This window comes from Desmodus rotundus, chromosome 3 (genome assembly GCF_022682495.2).
Source record: "Desmodus rotundus isolate HL8 chromosome 3, HLdesRot8A.1, whole genome shotgun sequence".
Classification (NCBI taxonomy): Eukaryota; Metazoa; Chordata; class Mammalia; order Chiroptera; family Phyllostomidae; genus Desmodus; species Desmodus rotundus.
The window spans coordinates 97497225-97511500 of NC_071389.1; the positions used below are offsets into that span (position 1 = coordinate 97497225).

Below are 14276 nucleotides of genomic sequence, written 5' to 3' on the forward strand. Positions count from 1 at the left end.
GATGAGTCCAAGAGAGGGAACAATGCTGCTTGTTCCACTCTTTGCCGGTTTCCAGGCACTTCTCGTGCTACCCTCAATCAAATTGGGTCCTTCTGGTGCTGATTCCCACGTGGGTGGTTTTGTGTACATTCTAGGACCCTTTGGGTCTCTCCAATGAACTATCTTGTGAGGCTGGGAGTTTCTCTGCTGCTACCTCAACCCCCACAGGTGTTTTCAGTCAAAGTCTTTGAGTGTTTATTTCCCTGTGCAGCAACCCTGGGTTTTTATGCTTCATGTTGTCCCAAAGGTCCCTTATATTACCTTCATTTAAATTTTCTTTTCTCTTTGCTGCTCTGACTTGGTGTTTTTTTTCTGTCTTGTCTTTCAAGTTTCTCGTTTGATCCTCAGGTTCATCCAATCTACTCTTTGTTCCTTCCAGTGTGTTTTTCATTTCAAATATTACATTCTTTATTTTTGATAGGTCCTTTTTTATGGTTTCTATGTCCTTTTTCATGCTGTTGAGCCTCCATATAACCATTACTTTGAACTCTATCTCTGATAAATTGTTTGAATTTATTTCATTTAGCTCTTTTTCTGGAGATTTCTCATATTCTTTCATTTGGGGCCATTTCTTTTTCTGTTTTGGTTGCCTCTTTGTGTTTGTTTCTTTGTACTAGATCGGTCTGCTTTGATTCCTAGGCTTTGTTGGATGTCCTTATAGAGTATGTGTCCTTTTGGGACCCAGTGGTGCATTGTCCTTGAGCAGCTGAGCTGAGTGCTTTAAGAATATCTCTTTTGTGGGTTATGTGGGCCTTCCATTTGTAATTCAGTGTTGATTGCTATTGGCCCATTTGTGCATGACATCCACCCTCAGACTGACTGACTATTAAGCTAAACCCTGATTACAGTATGTGAACTGCTATGCAGTTTTGATCACGACACAGAATTCTCCTCAGTAGAGTTTGGTGCTTGCCAAGATCTCCCATTGGAATGCTGCTTGTAGAGCTAAGTGAATTCTGTTCTGTTGTTGTCTGAAGCTGGCCACTGGGTATGTTGTTTCTGGGCCTCTTAGGAGGGACTCTGACACTTCCTATGACTGGCTCTGGGCAACCATTTGGGAGCTGTCAATGACCCACAGTTTGTGGATGCTTCTGCTAGGCCTGAGTTTTCCCAGGAAGGACCAGGCTGTGCACCAAGTCTGGCTTTTACCAGCACTGGCCTTGAGGCAGTTTAACAAATGTCCCATGGCACCCTAAGATCTGCTTCTACCTGTGGGTGCCCATTAGGCTCAGTCACTGAAAGAGCCTCTGGCTGTACTCTTCAGCAGGGTGTAAGCCTCACAGGGTGGGGCAAGAGGGATTCCAGAGGATGAACTATTGCAATCCTCTAGGCTGATGCTACACAGAGGGGAGTGCTCCACCCAAGAAAGACGGCATCTGCAGTGTGGGAGAATGACTCGGCACAGATTGTGGTGGCTATCCCTTCAGCTCTCTCCCCATAGAGCTTTGCCATCCCTCTTCCAGAGCCCATGGTGAATAGCTACAAATGAAATTTTGTGTGCTGGCTCTTTAAGAGGGTACCTGTGTCTCTAGCCACCATTCCTTGATGGACAGAAACCCTGCTGCTTTTCACAGCTGGACCTTATGTAGGTGCCTCTTCCTGGCTCTGATGCTCTGATGTTCTGGGCTAGGGAACACAGCTTGAGGTTTAGACCTCACCATTCTTAGGGGCAATCCCCCACAGGTGATATATCCCTCTGGAGTCTCACCTACCACCTTTGGGAGTAGAACTAGCCCTTTTTGCATTGCCACCCTTCCTACCAGTGTCGATGTGGTTTCTCCTGTAAATCTGTGGTTAATACAACTTCTCTTTGGCTAGTCTTCAGTTGGTTATTCAGGCTGATTGCTCCATATTTTAGTTGTAATCCCAGTTTGGTCCTGGGAGGAGGTGAGTATAGCACCCACCTACTCTTTACCATCTTGGATCCTTCAGCTATATTGTTTTTTCCTCTTTTACATCCATCTTCTCCACCAAGGAGAATTGAGTGGAAAACTCAGTTTTGTTCTTTATAAATTGAAATATCAGAGATAAATTTGTTGATAATCATCTGGCAGTAAGACTCTTGGGAAGTTGTCTTCCAGGTTGTAACTATTTAGAATGTATTTATTTGCATTCTTTAATTTGTCTGAGATCTTCACAGAATTGGAAATCTCCTGTTTCCTGCTTTGACGGTTTCTAGGTGTATGCACCTACTCCGGCTCCCTGCAGCAGACAAGGGTCTGGTGGCTGCCGCTGTATGCTAATGGCTCAGTGGCCTTTCTCCCCTGGCACTGAGTGAGTAGGGGGTGCAATGCTGTGAAGGTTTGGTTTTATAGCAATACGAAAGTAAATTTATGTCAGGTATGCCCCTGCTTTGGAGTGCTGGATAGAGCCTTGAGTTTTAGAATTTGCTCTGCCTTTTGCTTGTCTTAGATGAGCTCTTTCATCTGTTCAGGCACTAAATCCCTTCCTTGTAAAATAGTTGGTCTCCCAAGTGCCTTTCAGTTCTACTCTTCCACTATCACGATCTCTAAATGCTGCTGGTACCCAGTCTCTGGTGTTGGTATAACAGGCAAAGGTAGTGAGTTATTTTCTTGTTTTTAAAGATTAACCTCAGGTCCTATATACTAGAAATGCTGTTGTCACCCTAAAAATGACTGCCCTATAGTAATATAATTGCTTAAGGAACTTTTTTGTAGTATTCTTGATAAGTCAGGGCAAAGAAGCCTCCATACATGGAAAAGGAAGGTAATGTTAATTGTTCCCGATTAACCATCTCTACCAAAGATTCCCTCTATTACTCTTCAGTGGAAACTTAGCACTGAGGAGTTGTAGGTATGAGGCCTTAGCAGCATTGTCCTTGCTTGCTCGCTGCACTGGGTTTGTCAAGGATATCTGAGACATAAGGAACTGTTCCCACTCCTCAGCCAGGAAGAACTTGGCCTGCCTATGTCTAAACTGGTTTGTGCTATCAGGAAGATAAAATAAAGAGTGCTTGACACCGAAGTTGTGGAGTACTCAGAGGAGACTTAAAAAAAAGCTCTGTTAATTCAAACGTAGGTATTGTCAAGATCTAAAAGGGTGGAGGCTCTCTGTTTATGAAAATTTACCTCTTTCTATGCTGATTGGTTATTATTTATTTTTCTAAGTATTTTTCTGTATATTGCACATGCTTTCAATAAATTTATGGATGAATGTCTTAATTTAGTGAAGTATATAAGATAACTCAACAGGATGTTAGTTATGACATTTAGTGGTGGTTGTATTGCTTCAGAACTGTGGGGTTATCATGTAAAACACCATGTCACATGATTTTACTGAATGCAGAGGAAAACCTCAACTTGGTTTCATTGGGTTAAATATAGTTCAGGGGAACAAATGCAAAGTTAAGATGATAAAGTACTAAACAGAATAGGAAACAGAAGCTTTTAAAGATAATTCACTGTGATGTGAAACTGGTTTCCCACGGCCTAATAAATGAGTGGAAACAGGAGCTGAAATACCAGAAAGGAGATTTTTTTCCTTCAGTTAAGAAGAAGGGAGCATGGAATCACATCAGGTGAGTGTTTGGAATATCATCTTGCTTTTGCTGAGGTAGGGCTGTGTGTGCAAAGTGATTGAAATGGAGGAGTGGAAGTTTGAGAGGAGAAATGGACCTGATGGCCTAGAATAGCCAAATGCCGATTATTGTTGTAGTTCCAAATTTGTTTTCCCTTTCCCTTTCTCTTTCTCAGTTATTGAAAAGCAAATCTAAGATACTGTCTAAACTGGCATATACAATAACAGAAAGTTTCTTGAGTAAGCTGCAGTAGCTTCTGGCCATGCGTACTAAAATTTTCCTCTTCCCTGCTGCACAGACTAATGGTTGTGGGTCTTGCTTCCTGTGGACATATATTTAATTATTGAACATGTATAAAAACAACTTCATCTTTTATTTGGTTTCAAAGCAAGAATTGGGTGAGGGAGATTATGATCCTGTGTTTGCAAGGAAACATTAACAATCTTGATAATATTTAGTGTCACACAGATAATGGTCCTGCAGAACTTACACTATAAAAGACCTTAGAAATGCTTTTTGGTATTTTATTACATTAAATATTTTTAACCCAAATTTTGCCTACAGTCTTAAAACAAATAGTCATGTACTGTTCCACACTATGGTTAGTGAACGTTTGTCTTGCCACAGTGGAAAAAAGCAACTAGTTGAGAAGTTTCTCTTATTTATTAACCTATAACTCTGTTGAAAAACCAGGCTTAGTGCATTAAATCTACATATGTAAAACCTTTATTAAGAGATGATTATTTACCCCAGCAGGATCGTTTGCCTTACACATGATTTGCTATACATAGTGAATTTCCTTAGACATTTAATGTATTTATGAAAAAACAATATATTTATTTACCGTTAATGTCCAAAAACATGCTAAGCTTGAGAGTAATACAATTCTTGTGATACATAATGTGGTGATGTATAAGGAAGGCTCTGATTTTATATATACTTTATAAAATATAAAGTATACTTTATAACATATATATTTTATATGTTTCATATATAAACATAATCATGAATTATGGAATAGTTATAGTGATTAGGAGAATAATTTGGGTTTTTTTTTCAGGAACAAGAAATAAAATGTTAAAAAGAGGATTATCATTTTAATTTGGGCTTTCAAATTAATAAAAAGATAAATGCTCTTAAGTTTTGGGGGATAAACAAAGGAAGGAGTGCCTATAATTCTCAGGGACGGCAACATTTAGTTAGTGATTTTGAGTTGGATTTTGAAGGATGAATACATTTCAATTTTTAAAATGATGGGAAAGAGTGTTCTGCATAGTGTTGGCGACAGATTGAGCAAAGGTTTCTAGGTCGATTTTATTTCATTGCCTTTTCATTTCACCTAGAATGAAACCCAGAGTCCTTATTCTGGTCTACAGGGCATACTTGATCTGCACCCTGCCCTCAGCCTCTATCTTTCAGATGCCACGTTTTTCTACCCTTTCTCACTAGACTTTTAAGATCGTGAAGCAGGAGCTTTGTCTTCATTGTTCCCTCTGTATCCCCCAAGCCAAGAGCACCAAATTCCCAATAAATGAGTGTTGAATGAGTGAAAAATTCAAAAGGCATCTAATGTGCTATAGGACGTAAGATGTGTTTGAGGGATGAGAGTTATAGGATATACTTGGAGTACTGGTCTTGAATGCCATAAAAAATTTTAGAGCCATTTTGCAGTAAAGTGATAATAAATAACATTGCTGTGTAGAGGATGGACTGGGAGGACCGGAGAGTGGAGCTTGCAGTACCATATTAAAGTTTTGTCAACAGTTGCTTCATTCAGTTGACATTTGACTTGTTTGCTCCTTGCTAAGCACTGTGCTAGGTTCTGAGGATACAAAGATTACTGAGAAATGGTCCTAGTTGGTGGGACCAGATGTGAGAACACTATGCAAATGAAATCTCAACAAAGTGATGTGTCGAGGGCTTGAACCTCAGCCATGTCAGAGAGGTGGAATGGAGACTTAGTCCCATTGACAATTTCTTGATGTCAACAGCTCCAAGAATATCTAGAGAGAGGGGGGGAAAAAGCCTCTAAAGGAACTTGAATTTTGTGTTAACTATACATCAATAAATTTTTTAAATTGTTTTTAGTTTTATTTTTTTAATGCAGAGGACTTTACAGTGATTTTGAATTAGGTCTTGCCTAAAAGTCCTTACCAGTGTATTGACTGATCTATTCATTCTTAGAAGAAAGATGTGTATAGGATGTGTGTGTGTGTATATATATGTATGTGTGTGTGTGTGTGTGTGTGTGTGTGTGTGTGTATAATTGCCTATATACTAGCTTGGAGTTTAGCTCTGAGTTAGTGTGTCACTTCTGGGGCTTAGTATGTCAGTCTAGAGAATGGAATAGTTGATGTCCTACAAAGTGGTTGATTGAATTGAATGACGTGATGTATAGGAAAATATTTTATACACCAAACATTGCTATTAAGTATATGATGGTATTGTTGGGGGTGGGATGGATACTCTTAACACCCCAGATGAAAGTTTGGGGTAGGATATATATAGAAAATGAAAAATTGAAAAATAAGTTTTACTGAGTATTCTGGGTGTGGTGAGGAGAAAAGAGGCAGATATTCCCTTAGTAATACATTCATAGGGCTTAAAAACTATGCTAAAAGGAAGCCTGCTATTGCAAAGATGTTTATTTGTAGCCTGGGAAAGTGTTGGAACCCTTAGTTCTTTGAGTTTAGATGTTCATAGTCTTTCTTGTCACTAATTTAACAGTCTCAGACCTGTAAGGACAATCTGCCTTTGTCACTTGTTTGTTTATTCTTTGAGCCTGTTTGTCTTTGAAACACTTTGATATAGTTGAAAGACCATCAGTTTTAGAGCTACCAGGCTTGGGTTCAAATTTTCTGCTACTTGCATGATTCTGAACAAATTACTTAACAGCTGAGTCACAGATTTCTTACCTCTAAATGTCAAAGGACCCTAAGCTTGATATTTGGTGGAATTTAGGTTGTCAACAAATGTTCCTTTCCTGTTTTTTTTATTCCGGTAAAATACACATACTGTAAAATTGCCATTTTAACTATTTTAAGTGTATAAGTAGAACCATACAATATATGGCCTGTGTGTAGCTTTTTTCAGTTTGCATAATGTTTTTGAGGTTCATTCACATTATAGTATGTATCAGAACTACTTTCCTTTTTATGGAGGAATACAATTCCATTGCATATGCCACACTTTGTTACCCTTCCACTGTTGGGTGTTGTGTAAAAGTATGTATTTGAGTCCTCTCTTTCAGTTCTTCAGAATGTATACCCAGGAGTGGAATCATATGGTAATTTTTTAGGTAATTGAGGAATCATATGGTAATCATATGGTAATTGCTGAGTCTTATGGTAATTTTTAATTTTTTGAGGGACCAACAAACTCTTTTTCCCACCTTTGTTTTTTGTGTTACTCTGCACCATTCATGCATATCTTCTTAAAGACCAGAACTACTAGCTCTGGTCAGGTGGCTCAGTTGGCTAGAGGATTATCTTGAACACCAAAAGGTTGCATGCAGGTTTGATTCTCCATCAGGGCACATACCTAGGTTACAGGTTCCACCCCCAGTCAGCGTGCGGACCTGAGGCAACCTGTTGATGTTTCTCTCTCACATCCATGTTTCCCTCTGTGTGTGTGTGTGTGTGTGTGTGTCTGTCTGTCTCTCCCTGTCCCTCTCCCTCTTCCTCTGCACCCCTACCTCTCTCTCCCTGCCTCTTTCTCTCTGTCTCACTCTCTCCCTTCCTCTTTCTTGAAAATCAGTAAACATCCTCAGATGAAGATTTTTAAAAAACTAGAAGAACCAGAACTACTATAGTAGCTCGGGGTTGGAAGAAACCAAATTCTATGTAGTACTTGATAATCTCATGTTTTTCTCTCCACTTCCAAACAGATGTGAACCTTTTTGAGGCTTCCCACTGCCTGACTACTGCTGCAAAGGCCTTCTCTTTCCTTTGCTATTTTTATTCTTTAATCTTCTTCCCCCTCTCTGGTCTTTTCTTTCCTTTACTAAGTCTTTTTTTCCCCCCTCTGATTCATTCTCTCACCATTTTCCCTCTTCTTCAAAGGGGTGTCAAGGAGGAAATCTGGCAGGAGTACTTCCTTTCCATTCCTACCTCCCTGAACATAGAGGTATTGTTCTCCTTGTGATAAGGATCCTAGAGGTGGCCTTTGATCCATAGGCTAAATTACATTGATGCACGGTACACTTAAACTAGACTTTCAGAAGGGTTAGCATTTGTAATAAATAACAGAAAGTATTTGGGAAAAGTTGGATGGAAAATAAGAAAATAGTATCATCCAAGGAGGAAATTCAGTCTTCAGGGTTGTCAGCCCGGCACACTGCTAGTAGTAGCTGGCAGGAAATCATGAAAGTGAATTTTCCACAGACAAACCAGCCAGAAAGAAACCCCAGCTGCAAGTCAGATATGATTTCTTAGTCAAAGAAGTTCCTTTTTATTCCCTGTGTTCCTGATTGGCCTAGTCATCATTCGGTTTTATTTTACTTACTTCTAAGACTGTTATAAAGGTCTTCATTCATAATATATCGATGAGACACTAGAGGAAATAAAGGATTTTTTTGTGTGTGTATCTTAGGAGAATGAAGTATGCACACATGGAATACCTAAAATTATAACAAAAGCTAAATCTAAGTTTAGGCAGTAGCAATGAGCTATAGATAACAATACTAAGGAGAAAATGAGCACCAGTCAGAATTTTGAAGCTAATTTTAATGATTTGCTAATACATGGGCCAGCAGAAAGGAGATGGGAAGAATATGGCAGACAGACAGGAATAGATAATACTGCTGTGGGGAGGAGAGTAGATTTTGCCTAGAAGCCTCCCCACATACCATTGCCATATAAAGGTAAATTCTGTAGAAGTAATTAGAGTGGAGAGAAAGGAAAAAAGACAATTGGAATCCAGACTGTCCATGACTAACCTGAAGATGACTAAATCAGCTACTGAATCCTGTGTATACAGCATTCCTAAGACATTCTTACAGCATTCTTAAAAAAAAGGGAAGAGAGGGGAAAGTGGGAAATATCTGTAATATTTTTTTTAATGTTTAAAAAAAATTTCTTTAAGAAAGGGAAGTAACATTTATTGAAAGTGCACTTGTTGTTAAATACTGAAATGTTTTCCTTCTGTTTTTAGTCCTTGACAGCTGTGATACAGCCTTATAATGCCCACGTTATATTTGAAGAAATTAACCTGTGGGTGAGGAAGTGTGTCCTGGCTAATGAGAGATGGAGCCAGGGTTCTAGTCCAGGGTGCACTCCCCTGAGCTGCACGGTTAGAAATGAAGTATTCAAGGATTCCTTTTCCCCTTGGTTTGGACAGTATTTGATTTTCCCATGGCGCCTCTTCAAAATGCCCTCTGGGCTACATGTTTTTATTCAATAAATGGGGCTTATTACATTATTTAGAATGGTGTTCTCAGTAAACATATAATATGAGCTGCATCACATATGTAGTGTAAAATTTTCTACTAGCCACATTCAAAAAGGAACAGCTGAAATTAATTTTCATAGTATATTTTATTTAATTCCATATGCGGAGCTATTATCATGTCCAAGCTATATACATGTCATGTAATAATGTTAAAAATTGAGGTGTTTTACATTTTTTTGAACTATTTGAAATCCTGTGTGTATTTATACTTAAATTATATCTCAATTTGGATTAGCCACATTTCAGGTTGGTGCATGTGGCTAGTGACTACCAAGTTGGACAGCATAGATCTAAGAAAAAGGTAGTGACACTCATCCTAAAAAAGATAGAGGCTCTGCTTTGAAACTGTTGGAGGAATTGTAGTGGGACAAGAGAACAGCTTCACCTAAGATGGAAAACTCTGTGGAAGAAAGGTACCATACATAAAAGGCAGGACTGCTCTTTAAAAGAAAGTGAAAACATTACCATATTCTGTAACAGCATTACTAACTGAAGGGCCATTTATGGAGAGCAGTAAATTCATACTGGCCTATCACCACCAGCAGTAATGAAAGCAGAGAAACTGTGTGGTGTTGACTGCTAGATGCTAGACCATATTTGGGCAGGGGATAAAATATCTTGGCACATCTACTAACCATTAAGAATGGAAACCACAGCCTTTAATATATATGAATGTCATTGCTAAAGAATCTTTTTTTCCAAGTGACTAGTTCTTTCGCAGATGGTGAGCTGTAATGTCAGCTTGAGGAAATAACCATGAACCAATTACCTTATATGGGAATTTCCACAGACCTCAAAGCTACCCGGAACAAGATAAATTCATAGTTTCAGACTTCTATTCCAGCAGCAACGTAGAAATTATTTAACAGTGTTCTTAGAGTTTCCCCCTCATCCTTTTTCCACCTATGATTTTTCGCACTTTGTTATTTTTGTCCCATTTAGCTTCTTTCAGTCTTTTCTTACAATACTTACTTTTTGTAGTTCATTTTTTATAGTAAGCTATGTATTAGGAATTAGTGTACCTGGGTCCTGTTCTTGCCTGTTTTACTTGTGGGACTTTAATTGTTTCTTCATCTGAAAAATGAAAAGGATTAGAATTAGAATCTTTTGTAATCATCCTCATTTTGCAACTTGGAGTTTCATTTTTTAAATAAATTGTGGTGAAGTAAATTTTTAAGTGTATATAGTTCATTGGCATTAAGTACATTCACATTGTTGTGCTACCATCTACAAAACTCTGTACCCATTAAACTATAACTTCCCATTTCTCCCTCTTCTCAGCTCCTATTCTACTTTCTGTCTCTATGGATTTGACTACTCTGGATACCTCATGTGGAATCACACAGTATTTGTCTTCTTGTGACCGGCTTATTTCACTGAGCATAATGTCCTTAAGGTTCATCCATGTTGTAGCTGTGCCAGAATTTCCTTCCTTCTTAGGGCTGAATAATATTCCTTTGTATGTTTGTTGATGTTGACAAACAATTGGGTTGCTTCCACCTTTTGGCTATTATAAATAATACTGCTATGAATATAGATGTAGGAAAAATCTCTTGCTGTTTTCAGTTCTTTTAGATGTATACCCAGAAGTAGAATTGCTGGGTTATATGGTAACTCTTTTTTTTTTTTTTTTTAATATTCTGAGTATTGCCATATTGTTTTTCATAGTGACTGCCCCATTTTATTTTATTTTTTTGAATAGTTTATTTTTATTGCACTTTTTCCATTACCATTTATCCCCCTATATCCTCTTCCATGTCCACCCACCCTCCATCCCCTTCACAATCACCACTCTGTTGTCGATGTCCATAAGTTCTTTTTTATTTTTTGCTCAGTCCTTCCATCCCCCAGAGCTGTCATCCATACTTTTTTCCCTTGTGGATGCACCAGTTTACATTCCCACCAACAGCCCTTTTTACCACATCCTCCCCAACACTTATCCTTTCTTTTTGATAATAGCCATTTTATCAGTTGTAAGGTGATGGTACCTTATTGTGGTTTTGATTTGCATTTTGCTGATGATTAGTTATGTCGAGCACTTTTTGAGTTACTTTTAGCAATTTGTTTTCTTTGGAAAAATGTCTCTTCAGATCCTCTTCCCATTTTTTACTCAGATTGTTTTTCTGCTGTTGAGTTGTATGAGTCCTTTATAAATTTTGAATATTAATTTCTTACTAGATTTATAGTCTGGAAATTATTTTCTCCTGTTTCTTTTTGCCTTTTCATTTTGTTGATTGTTTCTTTTGCTTTGCAGAGGCTTTTTGTTTATTTTTGCTTTTTGTTGCTTGTGTGTTTGGTTTTATAGGCAAAAAATTTATTGTCAAGACTGGTGTCAGGTTGCTTTTCCCCTGTGTTTTCTTTTAGGATTTTTAAAGTTTAACGTCTTTCATGTAAATTCTTAATCACTTTCAAGTTGATTTTTATAAATTGTGTGAGATAAACATCCATATTCATTCCTTTGCATCTAAAGTAGTGTTTTGTGTCTTCTATTTTTATTAAACATTATTTAGAGGTGATAAAGTATGTTTTCAAAATTGTATGAAGTAGTGGCTAATCAGGCTTTCATGTTGGGTTTGTTAAATGTTATATCGTATCTGAGAATTAGCCATGACCCCCTTTGTGAATCTTTACTTTCTGAAAATTTTGTGCATGTAATGTCTCTAGGAGCCACACGATGGCAGAAACAATGCTTTGAAACTGGTAGACTTGCAAACATACTCTTAGAGAATGTTTGCTTTGTATCTTCATCCTTCTTTTCAGAAAATTAATATATAGGATTTAATAAAAGGACCCTCCAAATACCCACTTTAAGAAATAAAACATTACAAATATTGTTGAAATCTCTTGGTACACTTTTCTGTTTTAATTATTTTCTCTCTTCCAGAAGAATTTCATTCATGAGGAAGTCACTTTTCTGAATTTGATATCACACTTGTGCACGTCTTTATACTTTCATTACACATGCATGTATTCTTAACAGTGCATGGAATTGTTTCTACTGTTTTAGAGTTTATTAGTGTATACTGTTTTGTGTTACTATGCAAATTATGTTTTTCACAAAACATTAATTTTTAGATTTATTCATGTGGAATTATGTAGTTTTAGTGGATATTTTTCTTTTGTATTTATATAGTATTTCATTGAACAGTGGTAGGGAGAGGAGTGTGGGTCCTGATTTGGCAAGTACTGAGTTTTTGAAGTGCCTTGTTTAGGACATGATCTGGTTAGGTACACACAAAGGACTGTTCTGTTTAGGTGCTACGTGGTTTTCTTATTTGTTTTGTTTTTATTCTCAGCATCCTATATCTGATAAAACGTGAAGGTTCTACCTCCACTCTGGAGTCCCCTCTCCCTCTCCTTCTAAGGCACATCTTGCTACCTGGACTGTCTGCCACAACTGGATGTCTCCAGGCTTGTACTCTTCTCCAACCTGAGTCAAAATGACATAATGTCTTTTTATCACATGTCATACAAATTCTTTCACCTGATATTGACAGGTCTTTAAATTGTGGCCCTAAAGTGCCCTAACTCCCCCTATCTCTACTCACACTGTTTCCACAAAATGAGGCTATTCATTGTTCTCTGGGTCAGCTTTCCAACTTTCCATTGCTTTGTTCTATTTTTTCTTTCTACACCTAGAATATTCTCTTCTCTCACCCCATGACCTCCTCTCAAAATCTAACATATCCTTTATTTTATGTGATCTTGGACAAGTTATTTAATACTCCTCAGATGTGGCATCCTTAGATTCCTCATTTAAAAAAGCATTCAGCCCTGGCTCATGTGGCTCAGTGGATTGAGTGTCAGCTGGCAAACCAAAGGATTGTGGGTTTGATTCCCAGTCAGGGCAATTGCCAGGGTTGTGGGTCAGGTCCCCAGTTTGGGGTGTACAAGAGGCAACCGCACATTGCTGTTTTCTCTCCCTCTCTTTCTTCTTCCTTTCCCTTCTCTCTACAAATAAATAAATAAAATCTTTTAAAAAGAAGCATCCAGCGAACCTAGGATCTTGCTCCAGACCTTCTGTTGCCCTGTCATTGTATGTCCTGATGTTCTTATACTGACTGGTACTGATGTATTATGTTCTGACTTCAAGGAAGTAATACTTGTTTTCATCCCCATTGGTTGACATATTTTTAACTTAAAAATTTTTATTACGAAACTTTTTAAATATAAAAATGGAAGAAGTGAATCCCCATATACTCATTAATCAGGCTTAATTACTGTATTGCCATATTTGCGTTATAGTTTTTTCTAATTAAGATATAATTGGCATATAAATATTAATTTCAGCTGTTTAACATAATGATTCAATATTTCTGTATATTGGGAGATAATCACCACAACAAGTATAGTTAATATCTGTCCCCATACATAGTTATAAAAATTTTTTTCTTGTAATGAGAACTTTAAATATCTACTGTCAGCCACTGTCACATATGCAATACAGTATTATGTTTTTCTTATTTTTATTGTTGACACTATTACAGATGTCCCCATCCCTCCCACCCTTTGCCTCCATTCTCCCAACTCCTACTCCCCCTTTCTCTGGCATCACCATACTGTTTTCTGTGTCCATGAGATATACATACATACGAGGTCTTTCCATAAAGTATCCAGCCATGTATTATGAAAAATAGAGACATTTATTGAAGAAGATACAAGATACAAGAAACATTGTACATAGGATAATGTCACCTCAATCCTCTTCATAGTAGGCACCTCGGGACCTCACACAGTTCTCCCAGTGTCATTACCATCTGTAGCACAATATTCCCTCTGCTCTGATAGCAGAAGCCATGCAATGAATTTTGCCGTGACACATTTCATGCCAAGAACCTGTGTCAGATCTCGAACACAGTATTTTTTGGAATCACCAGATCGGCTTCTGGTTCTCTCACTGTAAGTCACCAATCTTTGTTGATTGCAGTCCATACATATTCAACATTCTCAGGTGTTCTGCGTGTTCCATGCCTTACACAACGTGGATTACTTTTACAGATGATTGACCATCTTTGAAGCATTTGTGCCATGGCCTTCTGAATCATCCAAATGGTTTCCATGGAGGAATGTTCTAGCTTAACGCAAAGTCTGATGCAGATTCATTGTTCTACTTGCTTAGTCATTTTGACTGCGACAGTCACACAGTACACATGCTCATTCAATGGTGTCTACTGTCCCCACTGACTAGTACAGTGAGGTCAGCGTTGTTCACACATGCACATTCCAGTTCACTCTCCTTGGCTGCCAGGTT

At 37.9% G+C, this 14276-nt stretch overlaps 1 protein-coding gene across 3 annotated transcripts in view; it reads left to right on the top strand.

Annotated features, from left to right (window-relative positions):
* The window catches only part of LIMS1 (LIM zinc finger domain containing 1), a 155719-nt gene that overhangs the window by 9484 nt on the left and 131959 nt on the right, over window positions 1–14276 (top strand). Inside the window, exon 1 of one of the 3 annotated variants that reach the window (XM_045189155.3) lies at window positions 3208–3577. The exons of the other annotated variants lie outside the window; for them this stretch is intronic. The gene's annotated coding sequence lies outside the window, so the exon portion shown is untranslated. Of the gene's footprint in view, window positions 1–3207; window positions 3578–14276 lie in introns of those variants that run through there. 3 annotated transcript variants of the gene reach the window in all.